The 13,639-nt window shown below is 45.8% G+C and overlaps 1 long non-coding RNA gene across 1 annotated transcript in view; it reads right to left on the bottom strand.

The window, feature by feature from the left end:
* Window positions 1-6,415: 6,415 nt before the first annotated feature.
* Window positions 6,416-13,639, bottom strand: part of LOC127584972 (uncharacterized) — a 94,225-nt gene continuing 87,001 nt past the window's right edge. Inside the window, exon 5 of the long non-coding RNA XR_007958451.1 lies at window positions 6,416-9,485. This is a non-coding gene — a long non-coding RNA (uncharacterized LOC127584972). The remainder of the gene's footprint in view (window positions 9,486-13,639) is intronic.

The following is a 13,639-nucleotide window of genomic DNA, read 5'->3' on the forward strand; positions in this document are numbered from 1 at the left end:
ACTCTTGGGTTGGCGCAGAATGACATTGGCAGGAATCTCGGAACAGACTGCTTGCTTGGCCTTTGTGTTGGCTTGGGAATGGGATGTGGGGTGTGCAGGAAGGGGAATGAGGGAGACAGAGAGACAGAGCAAAATGAAAGAGGGTAAAAAAATGCAAACTATTGCAAGAAGCCCAAAAATCCAACGCCATTGTCATCTCAACCAGAATAACATTAGTGGGAAACATACAAAGACAAGGATGAATCTGAAATTTCCAAGGAAGGGAAATGATCCACGGATAAAACCAGACCCAAATCCTTATTATTGTAAATAAGTGCTTTAAGATACTTTCTCCACTAACAGTTAAAATCCTTTACAGAAGTATTTTTAACTGCTACAACAGTCTGCACTGTGGCATAAACACTTATATTTTGAGGCTGAATGGTTTAATTTAAGCGCATGATATTTCCGTGAATTTTCTTTTAGAAACCTCTTTCTCTGACAGATATGGAAGTTATTTAATGGCCAGCCGCGAGGAAACTTGGCATTAGCAGTGATTACCTTCACAGCAAAACTCGATGAGGAGGGCCGTGTGCAAACACGGACACTGTGCATGGAGGGGGTGTGGTCAGGAATGTGACAACCTCTCAGCTTTATGTAAATGTGTAACCAGATGACCTACACTTTACCAATTACCCCCTGTGACTTCTACTCTGTCCGTGGCTTTCTAATGGATGTATAATTATCCAGAAAATGTACAGAAGATGCACACCAGGAAGATGTAACTTACTACATTCTTTGTACATCTGTCTCAAACCTCTTCTCTCTAGTTATGTGTTTAATCAGAGCATGTCGACATCCAAAGCAGCCACCAGACAGAACGTAACAATCCCAGAACATCTGAAAGCCGGAGCAGTAATATACTGGACGCTCTGCAGCTTTGGAACACACTCCCAACCATCTGCCTGTCTCTGAGGGAGCTCTGTTCAGTTTGAAGGGATGGTCTCAAGACTCTCTTGTTCTGAGAACCCAGCCAACTAACAGATGGGTGATCTGGTTAGTATCATGGAATCATTATCAAAAAAACAGCACTGTGCAGAAGGAGGCCACTTGGCCCATCAAGCCTTCCCCACTCTGAAATAACATTGAAGTCCTGCTTCCATTCATCCCGCCCCATCCCTGCAATTGGAATTTATCCAACTTCCTTCGGAATTTGTTTCAGACAGATCATTCCACATCCCTTCTGGTTGCAATAAAAATATTTTTCCCACTGTTGTCTCTGCTTCCTTTGCCAATCATCTTATATTCATGCCCTTAGATTATCAATCCTTCACCAATTGGAAACATTTGCTCCCTCAAAACTCGTCAAGATTTCAAACAGTTTTCTCAAGACTTACTGCAATTTTTAGCCCCTACATTATTCATTAAAAACACAAACACACAGACACAGACACAGACACAGACACAGACACACACACACACACACTCACACACACACAGAGGCACACACACACACAAACACAGACACACACACATACTTTCTCTCTCTCTCTCTCTCTCTCACACACACACACACACACACACACACACACACACTGACAGAGGCACACACACACATACACACACACTCACACATACACACACAGAGGCACACATACACACATACAGACACACACACTCACAGAGACACACACACACACATTCTCTCACACACACACACACTCATACATTCTCACACACACACACACACACAGAGGCACACATACACACACATTCTCTCACACACACACACACACACACACTCATACATTCTCACACACATACACACACACACAGAGGCACACATACACACACAAGCAGACGCATACACAAGTACACATACACACACAAGCAGACACGTATGCACATAGGTACACATGCACACATACAGACACACACGTACACATGCACTCATGCACACACACAGACATGCACACATGCACACATACAGGCACGCACATAGACACAGACCCATACACATAGACATACACACAGGCACACAGTCACATACATACAGAGACACAGAGATACAGACACAGGCGCGCGCGCACGCGCACACACACACACACACACACACACACACACACACACACACACACACACACACACACACACATGCGGTGTCCAGTGTGTCAGTGACTGTTGACTGTGAACCTACAGCCGTTCACTTCGACTGAGCAGACACTGTATAGGAAGACAAGCCCAGGGCTGAGGCTGGCTCTGGGGGTTGGAGAAAATGTAGGAAGTTGTGGGTGAGAAAGGGCCACAGATTGTAGGTCCAATCAGATGCTGGGATCAGGGAGGGTTGGTGACTGTCAGGGGTGGGGTTGGAGATACTAACAACCTACTGGAGGAACTCAATCGGTCAACAGCAGCTGTGGGAGGAAAGGAATTGTTGATGTTTCGGGTCTGCATGATCTTGGAGTTGGAGGTCGTGGCCTCAGTTGTAGACTGTGTGGGATCACTGGGTCATGGAACTCAGGGGTTTGGGGGGGTGGGGTCAGAGTTCACTGCCTGAGCCATTTGGTGGGGACATCAGGGACGGGGGGGGGGGGGGGGCGCGGTGGGCCAATAAGGAGTGGGAATTTGGGTCGAGCCTTGTTATGCCAGAAACTGCAAGGTACTGCAGAGAATTGTGGACACAGCTCAGCCATCACGGAAACCAGCCTCCCCTCTGTGGACTCTGTCTACACTTCTCACTGCCTCGGTAAGCAGCCAGCATTATCAAAGACCCTACCCACCCTGGACATTCTCTCTTCTCCCCTTTCCTGATGGGCAGAAGATACAAAAGCCTGACAGCATGTACCACCAGGCTCAAGGCTTCTACCCCGCTGTTATAAGACTATTGAATGGCCCCCTTGTACGATAAGATGGAGTTTTGACCTCACAATCTACGTCGTTATGGCCCTGCACCTTATTGTCTGCCTGCACTGCACTTTCTCTGTAAGTGTAACACTTTATTCTGCATTCTGTTATTGTTTTCCCTTGTACTACCTCAATGCTCTGATGTGGTGAGATGATCTGTATGGATGGCATGCAAAACAAAGTTTTTCACTGTACCTCGGTACATGTGAAATAGTAAACCAATTTACTGATTTAATTTATCAACTTATGCTAGAGTAGGTGGGTTCCTCGGGTGTGTAGAAATGTGCTGGTACTGTGGGTGTGTGAGGCTTGAATGATTAAATGTGGGACTTACCTTCGTGGCCTCCGGCCTGGTGGTGTATGAAGGAAAGGTCTTGCTTTTCCAAGTGTGCCCAAGAATAGCTGGACAAGGCACTCCAACCTGTCTACACCCTCCTAAAATCCACTTCCCTCACCTTTTACTGCACATGCAAGATCTGGGCCTTGTGCAGACTTTGTCCAGAGCAGATGAAGGTTTGGGAAGGATATTGGACACTTGGGTGGTTGGAAGTACCCACATTGCAGGTAAGTGTCTGTACCCATGTCAGAGAAAGCTTGGCAGAGACCAAAAGGCAGAGGGCAGCCAGAGGCAGTAAATGTATAGAGAAAGGGGGGCATCCTGTCCCTTCACAATGCCCTTCTGTGTCCCAACTGGGCCAGTGTGTGGGCAGCAGTTCTCCCCGATACACTCCTGTAACTAAGAGGTCTATGAAACTGGGAAAGAGTAACCCATGGATTTCGTTTTAATCACCATCAACCTAATCAATGAGGGTCAGTAAACAGAAAAGTGCAAAGGAAGTGTAAATTAATAGAGAACAAATTAAAATTTCAACAATGGGAATGCTAAATTCTACTTGAGAAATAAGTGGAACTGAGGTGTCCTGCTGTCAGGGGCAGTGGGTTCGAAATATAAATAATTATTGGTTTGAAGAGAGTAAGATCAAGTCTCATATTTCTGTGACACGTTGTCCCAAAGTGTTTCCCACCACAGAAATACTTCTGGAAGTGCACTGACTGCTGTAACGTCGGTTTATGCACAGGAAGTTCTCATGGGCAGAAAAGGAATAAATGATCAATCCTGTTCCAGTTGAGAGTTAAGTGTGGATCAGGACACTGGGTGGAGCCCCCTTGCACTTCTTCGAAATAATGCCATCGGACCTTTTGCATCAACAATTTGCTGAGGAGTCCCTGATGAATTTGTGGCAATATTTGCTTTTGGTACAAGGTTTCACAAAATTCCCAACATCTGGCCCAGAAATTCAAAGTATTCAAAGCCTCAAAACACAGATCAGAAAGGTGCTGAAGTGTAAATTTGCTTTGGAGCTGCTGGGAGGGACGGTTCTGCGTTCTTTGCACGCCAACCATTGTGGTGCCTTGGAATCGATGCAGAGGAGGTTGACCAGAACGTTTGACACAAGAAAGACTGCAGATGCTGGAAATCTGGAGCAATGCACAAGAAATGCTGGAGGAGCTCGGCAGGTCAGGCAGTACCTATTGTACGTTACCAGAATGTATGCAGGGCTGGGTGGGTTTCAGCTACAGGGTTAGACTAGAGAAGCGAGGGTTATTCGAGTGGTATGGATGATGACTGGTTTAGACAAGGTAAATAATAGGAAGATAGTTTGCTGTTTGGTGGAATGTTTAAAATTTGGCGTAAAGGGTGCAAGGAACATGTGAGAAATTGGAATTGGTTTATTACTCTCACATGTACCGAGATACAGTGAAAAGCTTTTGTCTGTGTGCTATCCAGACAGATCATTCCACACACAAGTACATTGAGGTGGTACAAAGGAAAATAGTATTACAGTTACAGAGAAAGTGCAGTGCAGGTAAACAAATAAAGTGCAAGGGCCACGGCGAGGTAGACTGAGATCAAGAGTTGGTCTTTATCATATGAGAGGTCCGTTCAGGAGTCTGATAACAGAGGGATAGAAGCTGTCCTTGAGTCTCGTGGTCTCAAGCGTTTGCATCTTCTGACCAATGGGAGGGGGGAGAATAGAGAATGACTGGGGTGGGAGGGGTCATTGATTATGTCGGCTGCTTTCCTGAGACAGCGGGAACTGTAGGCGGATTCAATGGAGGGGAGGCTGGTTTGCGTGATGGACTGGGCTGTGTTCACAACCCTCTGCAATTTCTTGCAGTCTTTGGCAGAGCAGTTGCTGTACAAGCCATGATGCATCCGGATAGGATGCTTTCTATGGTGCATCTGTAAAAACTTGGTTGGGAGAAACTCCTGTACTCAGAAAGCGGTGATTGTGTGGAACTCACTGCCTGTGGGGGTGGTGGAAGAAGAAGCAATCTGAGCTTCCCAGCAGGGAATTGGATGGACATTGGAAGAATAATTTACAGGGCTATGGGAACAGAGTAGGGGAACAGGACTGATGGACTTCTTTACAGAGGACCAACATCGACTTAATGGGCTGAACCTCTTCCTTCTGTGATGCAACGATTGCATAATTCTGTGCCATGTTCCAGATTCTCCGTCTGCAGGCACTGTATGTGGCTGTAGGTGTGGGGCTCATTGTTGCTTGATGCAGTGTGGACGATGTGGAGAGAGCTTTGTGAAGCAAACTTTAGTAAATCACAAAGAACAGGCAAATGCATTATGGGTATTTTTGTACAGTGTGCTCCCATGGGCAGAGTTGTGAGTGATTCGTGAGAGCGAAGCGTAGATTTGTACATGGAAGGCACGTGCCCCAAGGAGTCGATGGCATTCCAGCAAACTGTTGAAAACAACTTTTGTAAATCAGGATATTTCTAGATATGAAGGTCCATAGAGTTGTACAGGAACAAGCCCTTTGGTCCAACTGGTCTATGTCAATCAAGATTCCCATCAAAGCTAGTCTCATTTGCCTGCGTTTGGCCCATATCCCTTTAAACCTTTCCTATCCATGTACTTGTCCAAGTACCTTTTAAATATTGTTAACGTACCTGCCTCAACCACTTCCTCTGGCAGCTCAATCCACATACTGACCACCCTCTGGGTAAAAATATTGTCCCTCAAGTTCCTATTAAATCTCCCCCCTCTCAGCTTAAACCTGTGCCCTCTACACTCTACATACCTATACTCATAGAATTGCCATTTGTGTCATTAACTCATCTGTGAGCTGTTTGTGAAAGGAGTACTGCTTTCTTTTCCCGATCTTTGCTGAAAGTCACTCCTTTTCCTATGGAAGAGGGACTTGCATTTCTTCGGCTCCTCTCCTGCCCTCAGGGCACCCTGAAGTGATGTAAAGTTGAGAAAGCACTTTGAAGGTGGACTCGCAGTGTCATGATCTTAGGATTCTTCCCTGTTGCCCAAGTGGATGTCTCCAGAGCTTTCTTGGGTTGGAGTGTGGAGACTCCTGTTATTTTTGGGAAATATTTTGTGCATTTTATTCAAAAGAAGTAATATCCTGTGTTGGCGCTGAAATCAAAAGCAGCAAATCCTTGCATGTTGTTCCTAGCAAGTCTTGTTATTTTTATTGTTAGTTTTTATAAATCCATTCACTTTGACAACTGGAAGCGTGTGTCACCTTTGCCATTGCTTTCATCTCTCTGGGTTAATATTATACAACTCTGGGTACTTACCAACTGACAGCCATTCCCTTGGTTTTGCCGCATGTACGGGCTCCCATTCTGACCCACGTGACAAAAATTGGCCTCCTTTTTTGGAAAACATGTGTTTCCCTAGAGCATCAGAGGCTGAGGCATCCCCCCCTCCTGATAGAGGTTTCCAAAATTATGAGAGGCAGAGATGGGGAAGACAGTCAGTATCATCTCCCCAGAGTGGAAATATCAAACACCAGAGCCTTTAAGGTTGGGGGGAGGATGTTTAAAGGCGTTGTGAGGGGCAAGTCTTTTATGCAGAGAGGGGTAGGTGCCTGGAATGGGTCACCAGGGGTAGTAGTGGAAACAGGCGGTTCGGTGGAGATTAAGAGGCTTTTAGGTAGACATATGAATATGAAGGGAAAGGGGGAATATGGATGAGGACATTCAGTATAAGTTGGCATCAAGGTTGGCACAACATGGTGGGCCGAATGGCCTGTCCGGTGCTGGACTGTTTTACATTCTATTTATGTTCCATGTTTGGAAAGGACCACGTACCCCATCCTCGTCCCACCTCCCTTTCCCTCCTCTCTGCCTTCTTGCCTTTCTATCTCCTCTCTCTCTGTCCCCCTGCCTTGCTCAATCTTTCTCTCACTTTCTTTCTTTTTCTCTTCTTTATCACTTCCCCCTTTCCTTTCTCCCTCTTTAATTTTCACTCCTACTCCTCCTCTGTTCTCTTCCTCCTTCTCTCTCTTTCACTCTTACTCCTTTCTGTCTCTTTCACATTACCCTCTCTCCTTGTTTTTCTATCACTCCCTTCCTCTCTTTCACATTCTCCCTTTCCAAATCCCCCCCACCTTCTCTCTTTCTGTCTTTCTCTCCCTCTATCTCTCCCTCTGTCTCGTATGTGGAGCCAAATGTTGGAATAAGTTCCTAAAAGAAAGATGCCAAGGAAAGCCTTCGCCACTTCCATGAAATGGCAGCTCTGGTGACATCTCAGCCAGGGCACATTGGATGGCAAGTCTGACAACTACCTACACCTCTGATGATTTTTTTTTCCCACTTCCATGACTGAATTATAGACATTGCTTCTGAAAATGTGAGCATCTTGTGGAAAGCAAATCACGTTAAGAATCTAATCAACATTTAACCCATCCTTTGCCGACTAATGTGAAGTAGTGGTTAGGGCTGAGGCATTTTAGTTTGGGGAAGAACATACAGGGAATAGTTCCAAAATCGCTGAGCATATCACGGATGAAGCTCTATCTGGAGCTGGATGAGCACTTAATCCGACCTTAAGTAACAAGCCAAAGGCCTGAATGAACACCCTCCACTTGCACTTGCCAACAGCACTCAAGAAGCTCAATGCAACTGAGGGCAGTGCAGTTTCTTTCTTTGGCACTCCACCTTCAAACCTTCATCCCTCCGCCGTTGGCACACCATGGTTGCAGTGTGTCCCATCTACAAAATACACTTCAGTTATTCATCCGGGCTGCCCCAGCAGAACCTCCCAAACCCATCACCTCCAACCCAATGGTACTCGGCAATACAAGCCCCTCCGAGTCACCCAACATCCTGATTGGGAAATATATCCCCATTCCTTCAACATCATTGAGTCTGAATCCTGGAACTCTGTCCCGACAGCCCCGACATCAGAAGGGCTGCCGTGGTTCTAGATGGCACCTCACCACCACATCCTAAAGGGCAATTAGGGATGGGGAATAAACGCTGGCCTTTGCAGCAGCATCCTGTGAAGGAATAAAAATAGCCCACTTTCCCATCCGATCATCGCACCTGTTCCATTGCATCTCAGTTCATTCTATTGATGTCCAAATGTGGATCGCAGCTACCAATGCACTGGAATGTAAGGTTCCCTGCCTGAGGTAGCGGTGAGTGAATCTGGCCCATCATCCCCCAGATGAGGGAATGTGACGGAAACATGGAGAACTCCCCTGCTTCAGACTGCTGTGCAACAAATTTGCTGGGAAATGTAAACATTGCAGTCAGAATTCCATTGAGCCTGGAACACAGCAACAGTCCATTCTGCCCTTGGGGCTATGCTAGTATAAGCTCTATCATAAAACAGTGACAAACATCCACTGGCAATCACATTTGATGAGGGTATTCCATAGTCCCTCCCATTCCAGGAATTCCTCACATCATGAGGAGTCCAGCAATGACTTTCCCTATTACCAGGCACAGGGAATCCCCTCTGCAGTTCACTCCAGTGGATTCGTCTCCCTTCCTGAAGACGGTCACCCTGGGATCCCCTGGTCTGTCCACCTCTTCCCCGATGTGGACAATAAGATGGTGGATTTGTGACTGAAGCTCTTCAACGCTACGTTTTAGAACTTCATAGATGCAGTCTGCTCCTGAGACCTTGTTATTTTTTAATTGGGATATGTCCTTTTCAACTTCTTGTCAGTCAGGAGTGTCAGGAGTATCAGCAAGGCTGAACTGAATAGGGTACTGTAGGCTGGAGTCAGGAGTGCTCACATCAAGATGCTTGAGCTGATTTCCAGTGGAGTTAATTGCCTCTCTGTTCCTGAGAGTTCAGCCCTGACCTTGGCTCTCAGAGGGGTGGGGCCTTGGGTGTTGGGGAGGTCTTGGGTGTCAGTGAGTTGCTGAGCCTCCTACCCTCTCTATGTCCATCACCTGTTCTTTAGGCCCTGGATTTTTTGATGGACCTCTACCTTCATGTACCTATTGAGCTGTTCCTTTTCCCCCGAGAAATGCTGGGGCTTCCAGTCCAGGAACACCTCATGTTTGGGGTTAATTAGCTCCTCAGTCCCCAGGTCATTCTCATCAAACCAGAGCTGGTTCCTTCTTGGTTGAGGAGCCAAGAGTTTCTTTACGGGCGCCAATTTTGGTGGGCTTCTGGGCAGCCCATAAGCTGTGATTTTGAAAGGCAGAGAGGTGACAAGTTGCTTGAGAGGGGGTTTCTGAGAAGAACCAGCTTCATGGAGTCCTTGAGAGCTTCGATATCGATCGTCTTGTGGCAACACTTCTGTTGATGCTGATGTTTTGGGACTAGGCTGATGGAGGTAAACAGAGCGGATTAGGCAATGGTCAAGTACTTGACTATAATGTTCTTCAGGAACAGAACCCAGCTAGCTAACCTGAGCCCTGACTGTTCTGATGAAAGGTCATCAACATGAAACATTGACTCAGTTCCTCTCTCCACAGATACTGACTAACCTGCTGAGTATCCCCAGCATTTTAACGCTGACTCCATGTGTTGGGTTTGGGTTGGATCAGCTTTAAAAAAACATTACGAGGACTCTGTCTGAGGTCAAGGTAAGGATGTCTGTGGTCGCTCAGGCTTCAGTTGGTTTTAATTTGGTATGTCTGTTTGGGAAGGTTCTGAGGTTTTAGGTGGTGCTAGATGAATGCAAGTCTCTTTACAGTAAAGTAATGCTGTGCTGATGTGAACCATCTCTATAAATGCATCCACTGTGCTACCAGTATGTTCATAAACCTGGGCTGTAGTGGGGAGAATGGATGTCATTATTAGTGATGGTTTGCATTCAGAGATTGGAAATATCTTCCTTTTGTGTACGGAACTGATGTTGCTCTTTCTCAGTGGGTGTTCACTGCAGGATTCACAGCTTGTTTCAAGGACACTTTGCAGCAGTTGTCTGGTGCAGAAGGAGCGATCAGCAAGGTGTTGCGGGAGACGATGGCCTGCTCCCCTCACTGACGTACTCTGTCCCAACAGCTGGCCAGCCATTTGTTACTTCACGAAAGGAGCAGGAATGAATATTCATGACCCAACATCACTGGTACACAAGTGCAGCAGATGCCTTGTTCATTTGACAGTGATAATAACACATGTTGTGGGACTAAAATTAACAAAATACTCCCAGTTGTTGATATTTAGTTAGTGAAAGACCAATGCTTCTGTTTTTAGCTCCTGCAAACAGTGTGATTGGCAGTCATTGTAACAGGGTGTTCTCATGTCTTTTTGCCTTGTATTAGTTATTATGCACTGAAGGAACTTTATGCTACCGTTATATTAGTGAGCAATGCTAATCAAATGATATAAAGCCTGGTTATGGTTATAACAGCTTGGCCTCTCTTTACAAAGCTCAGTTCACAGACTGACTTCACTCTGTATCTGACTGGCTGTCTAATTACATCATTGACACAGCACACACTGGTGTTATGCAAATGTTTTTTAAATACTCAGACTGATGCAGTGTTACTATTATCGCTGCCTGATCATTGGTTCCAGATTCCCATGATGATGGTGCGTAAATTGGTGCTGGAATGCTGAGGGAATCTTGCTCTGTGGGAAGGAAAGGTTTGCTTTTCTGTAACTTCTTTCATAACCTCAGGACAGCTCGAAGTAACCTCAGCCAACGAAGCTCCTTCGCAGTGTGGTCAAGGGTGGAATGTGGGAAATGCTGCAATCAATTTACACACAGCAAGCTCCTACTCACTCTGATAACATAATGATGAGTTGTCTGTAAACAGCAGGACTCCTACTCCTGGATAATGGGGTTGATCCACAAATAAGGTCTATCACTGTGATCCTCACAGGAAATGTATCTGTGTGTGTATTTCTGTGTGTGTGTGTGTGTGTGTGTGTGTGTGTGTGTGTGTGTGTGTCTGTATGTGTTTGTGTATGTGTGTGTGTGTGTTTACATGTGCAATATTGCATGTATGACTGTGTGTAGACATGTAAATTTGCATGCACCTATGTCAGTTTATGTACACACAGATCTATGCACACACACGTTGGGAAATGATTGCAGTCAGATGTGTTGAGGAAAATGGATGGTGTGGAAAGGAAACTTAACTTACATGGATAGACTTTGTGGTTAGATTGAGTGATGTGTGGTTTGTGTCCACTGATCTCCTGGATAGTGTGGTTGATTCAAAAATTATGTCCATCACTGAGAGATGAAGCCAAGAAGAAGTTCTGCTGAATTACAGTCTAGAACCTCACTGTTTCTTCAGTTCTGAGTTTGGTCACTTTGAGCTGTTCAGCCATGTGAATCATGACAATTCTTCCTGCAATACTATCCAGTGAGGCAGTGGCAAACTCTGACCATTACTTCAGCCGTGACCTACCTCCCTGCCATACACACTAGTCGGTTTATGATGGTCTAATTGAGATTGGTCACCTCTACATCAACTGGCATCAAGTACAACAGAGGACAACAAATGAGGAAGCAGGGAAGGGAAGGGTGTGTGAATGGTTTGCATGGAGCAGAGGGAGTAGAATCTTTTGGAGCAAACACACTAGCATAGACCAGATGGGCCAAGTGGCCTTTTATGTCTGACCTAATCGTTGGGGTACCATTATGGATTAACTCACTGGACCAGCAGCAGAAATTAGATCATTGAACGAGAGATATGAGTTTGAAACCCACTACGGTAGCTAGGGAACTGAAGTTTAATGAAATAAATCTGGGATTATGGATCAAAATAAACAGCTTGTCCCAGGAATAAATCCAACTGATTAGCACGCTGGGAAGGAACTCTTTCATCTTTACCCCCTGGCCTGCCTCTGACTCCTGACCGACCAATGAAGTCAACCCTCAACCACCTCCTCAGTTCAGTGGTGGACAATAAATGCTGGTATGGCCACGAGGTCCACACTCAGCGAATACTCTTTTTTACAAGTCGGATAGATGTGGAGTCACGGTTTGTGTTGATAGCGGTTTGTTGGTGAGTTCAAGGATCACTGGTAATTCTTGCACAGCTGGGAAAAATTTAAGGTCAACGAAGCATGGAATTGTGGTTCTTCTTCTTTGGTGTCAGTATTCTTTCATATGTGTGGAACAGATTAGATTGCTGAGTGGTAAAAGTTTACAGTTTATTTAGACTTTGTTTTTCTCACAAGAACAATTGCAGAAATGCTCCTGGACTAGTGATTACGAGCTTCACTCGAGCATCTTCCACCTCACCTACATTTTCTGATCCGATTGCTGTCTCTGAGAAGCCTACGATCAAGAGATGGGTCATCACTGACTGGAGACTCGGACGGACCAGCTGTATGAATACCGTTGCATGAGGAGCAGGTCAGAAGCTGGGTATCCCGTGGCAAGTAACTCAGTTCCTGATAGAACCTGTCCAGTATCCATAAGGCACAAATCAGGACTGTGATGGGACCCATTCCACTTCCCTGGATGAGTGCAGTTCCAATATCGATTGAAAAGTCCAACTGGGACAAAGTGACCGCTTGATCGGTAACCTCACTGAGGGGTCAGCGGTGGAAAGGGTGAGCAGTTTCCTGGACATCAACATCTCAGAGAATCTACCCTGGGCCCAACACATTGATGCAATCACAAAGAATGCACGTCAGTGGCTCTACTTCATTAGAAGTTTGAGGAGATTGGTATATCACCAAAGACTCCTACAAATTTCTATAGATGTACGGTGGAGAGCATTCTGACTGGTTGCATCACTGCCTGGTATGGAGGCTCCAACGTGCAGGATCAAAAGAGGCTGCAGAGGGTTGTAGACTCAGCCAGCTCCATCACAGTCACAACCCTCCCCACCATTGAGGACATCTTCAAGAGGTGGTCCTCAAGAAGGCAGCATCCATCACTAAGGTCCCTCACCATCCGGGACATGCCCTCTTCTCGTTACTACCGTCAGGGAGGAGGTACAGGAGCCTGAAGACCCACACTCAATGATTCAGAAACAGCTTCTTCCCCTCCGCCATCAGATTTCTGAACGGTCCATGAACCCATGAACACTGCCTCGTTATTCCGTTTTTTTGCACTGTTTCTTTATTTTGTAATTTATAGTAACTTTATGTCTTTGCTCTGTACCGCTGCCTCAGAGCAGCAAATTTCACATCATCTCAGTCAGTGGTAATAAATCCGATTCTGATTCCGACTCTGTTTGTCACCCTAAACACTTGTCCACCCCATCACCTGCGTGCAGTGACCACAGTGTGTACCATCGACAAGATGCACAACTATTACCCACCCAGGCTTCATGTACCTGTAACACTGCACAGAACCTTGTTCACTCTCGCTCTTACTGCTCATAGACATGAAAACTCCAATAATTCGCACTTCCAGGAGGTTGTTCCTACTGTCTAGTGCACCACGCGATTAGAAAGTCAAACTGCCATAGGGAAGTTGGTATTGGGATTGGTTTATTATTGTCACTTGTACCGAGGTACAGTGAAAAACTTGTCTTGCATACCGATCGTACAGGTCAATTCATT

The sequence above is a fragment of the Pristis pectinata genome, chromosome 31 (genome assembly GCF_009764475.1).
Source record: "Pristis pectinata isolate sPriPec2 chromosome 31, sPriPec2.1.pri, whole genome shotgun sequence".
NCBI classification, from domain to species: Eukaryota; Metazoa; Chordata; class Chondrichthyes; order Rhinopristiformes; family Pristidae; genus Pristis; species Pristis pectinata.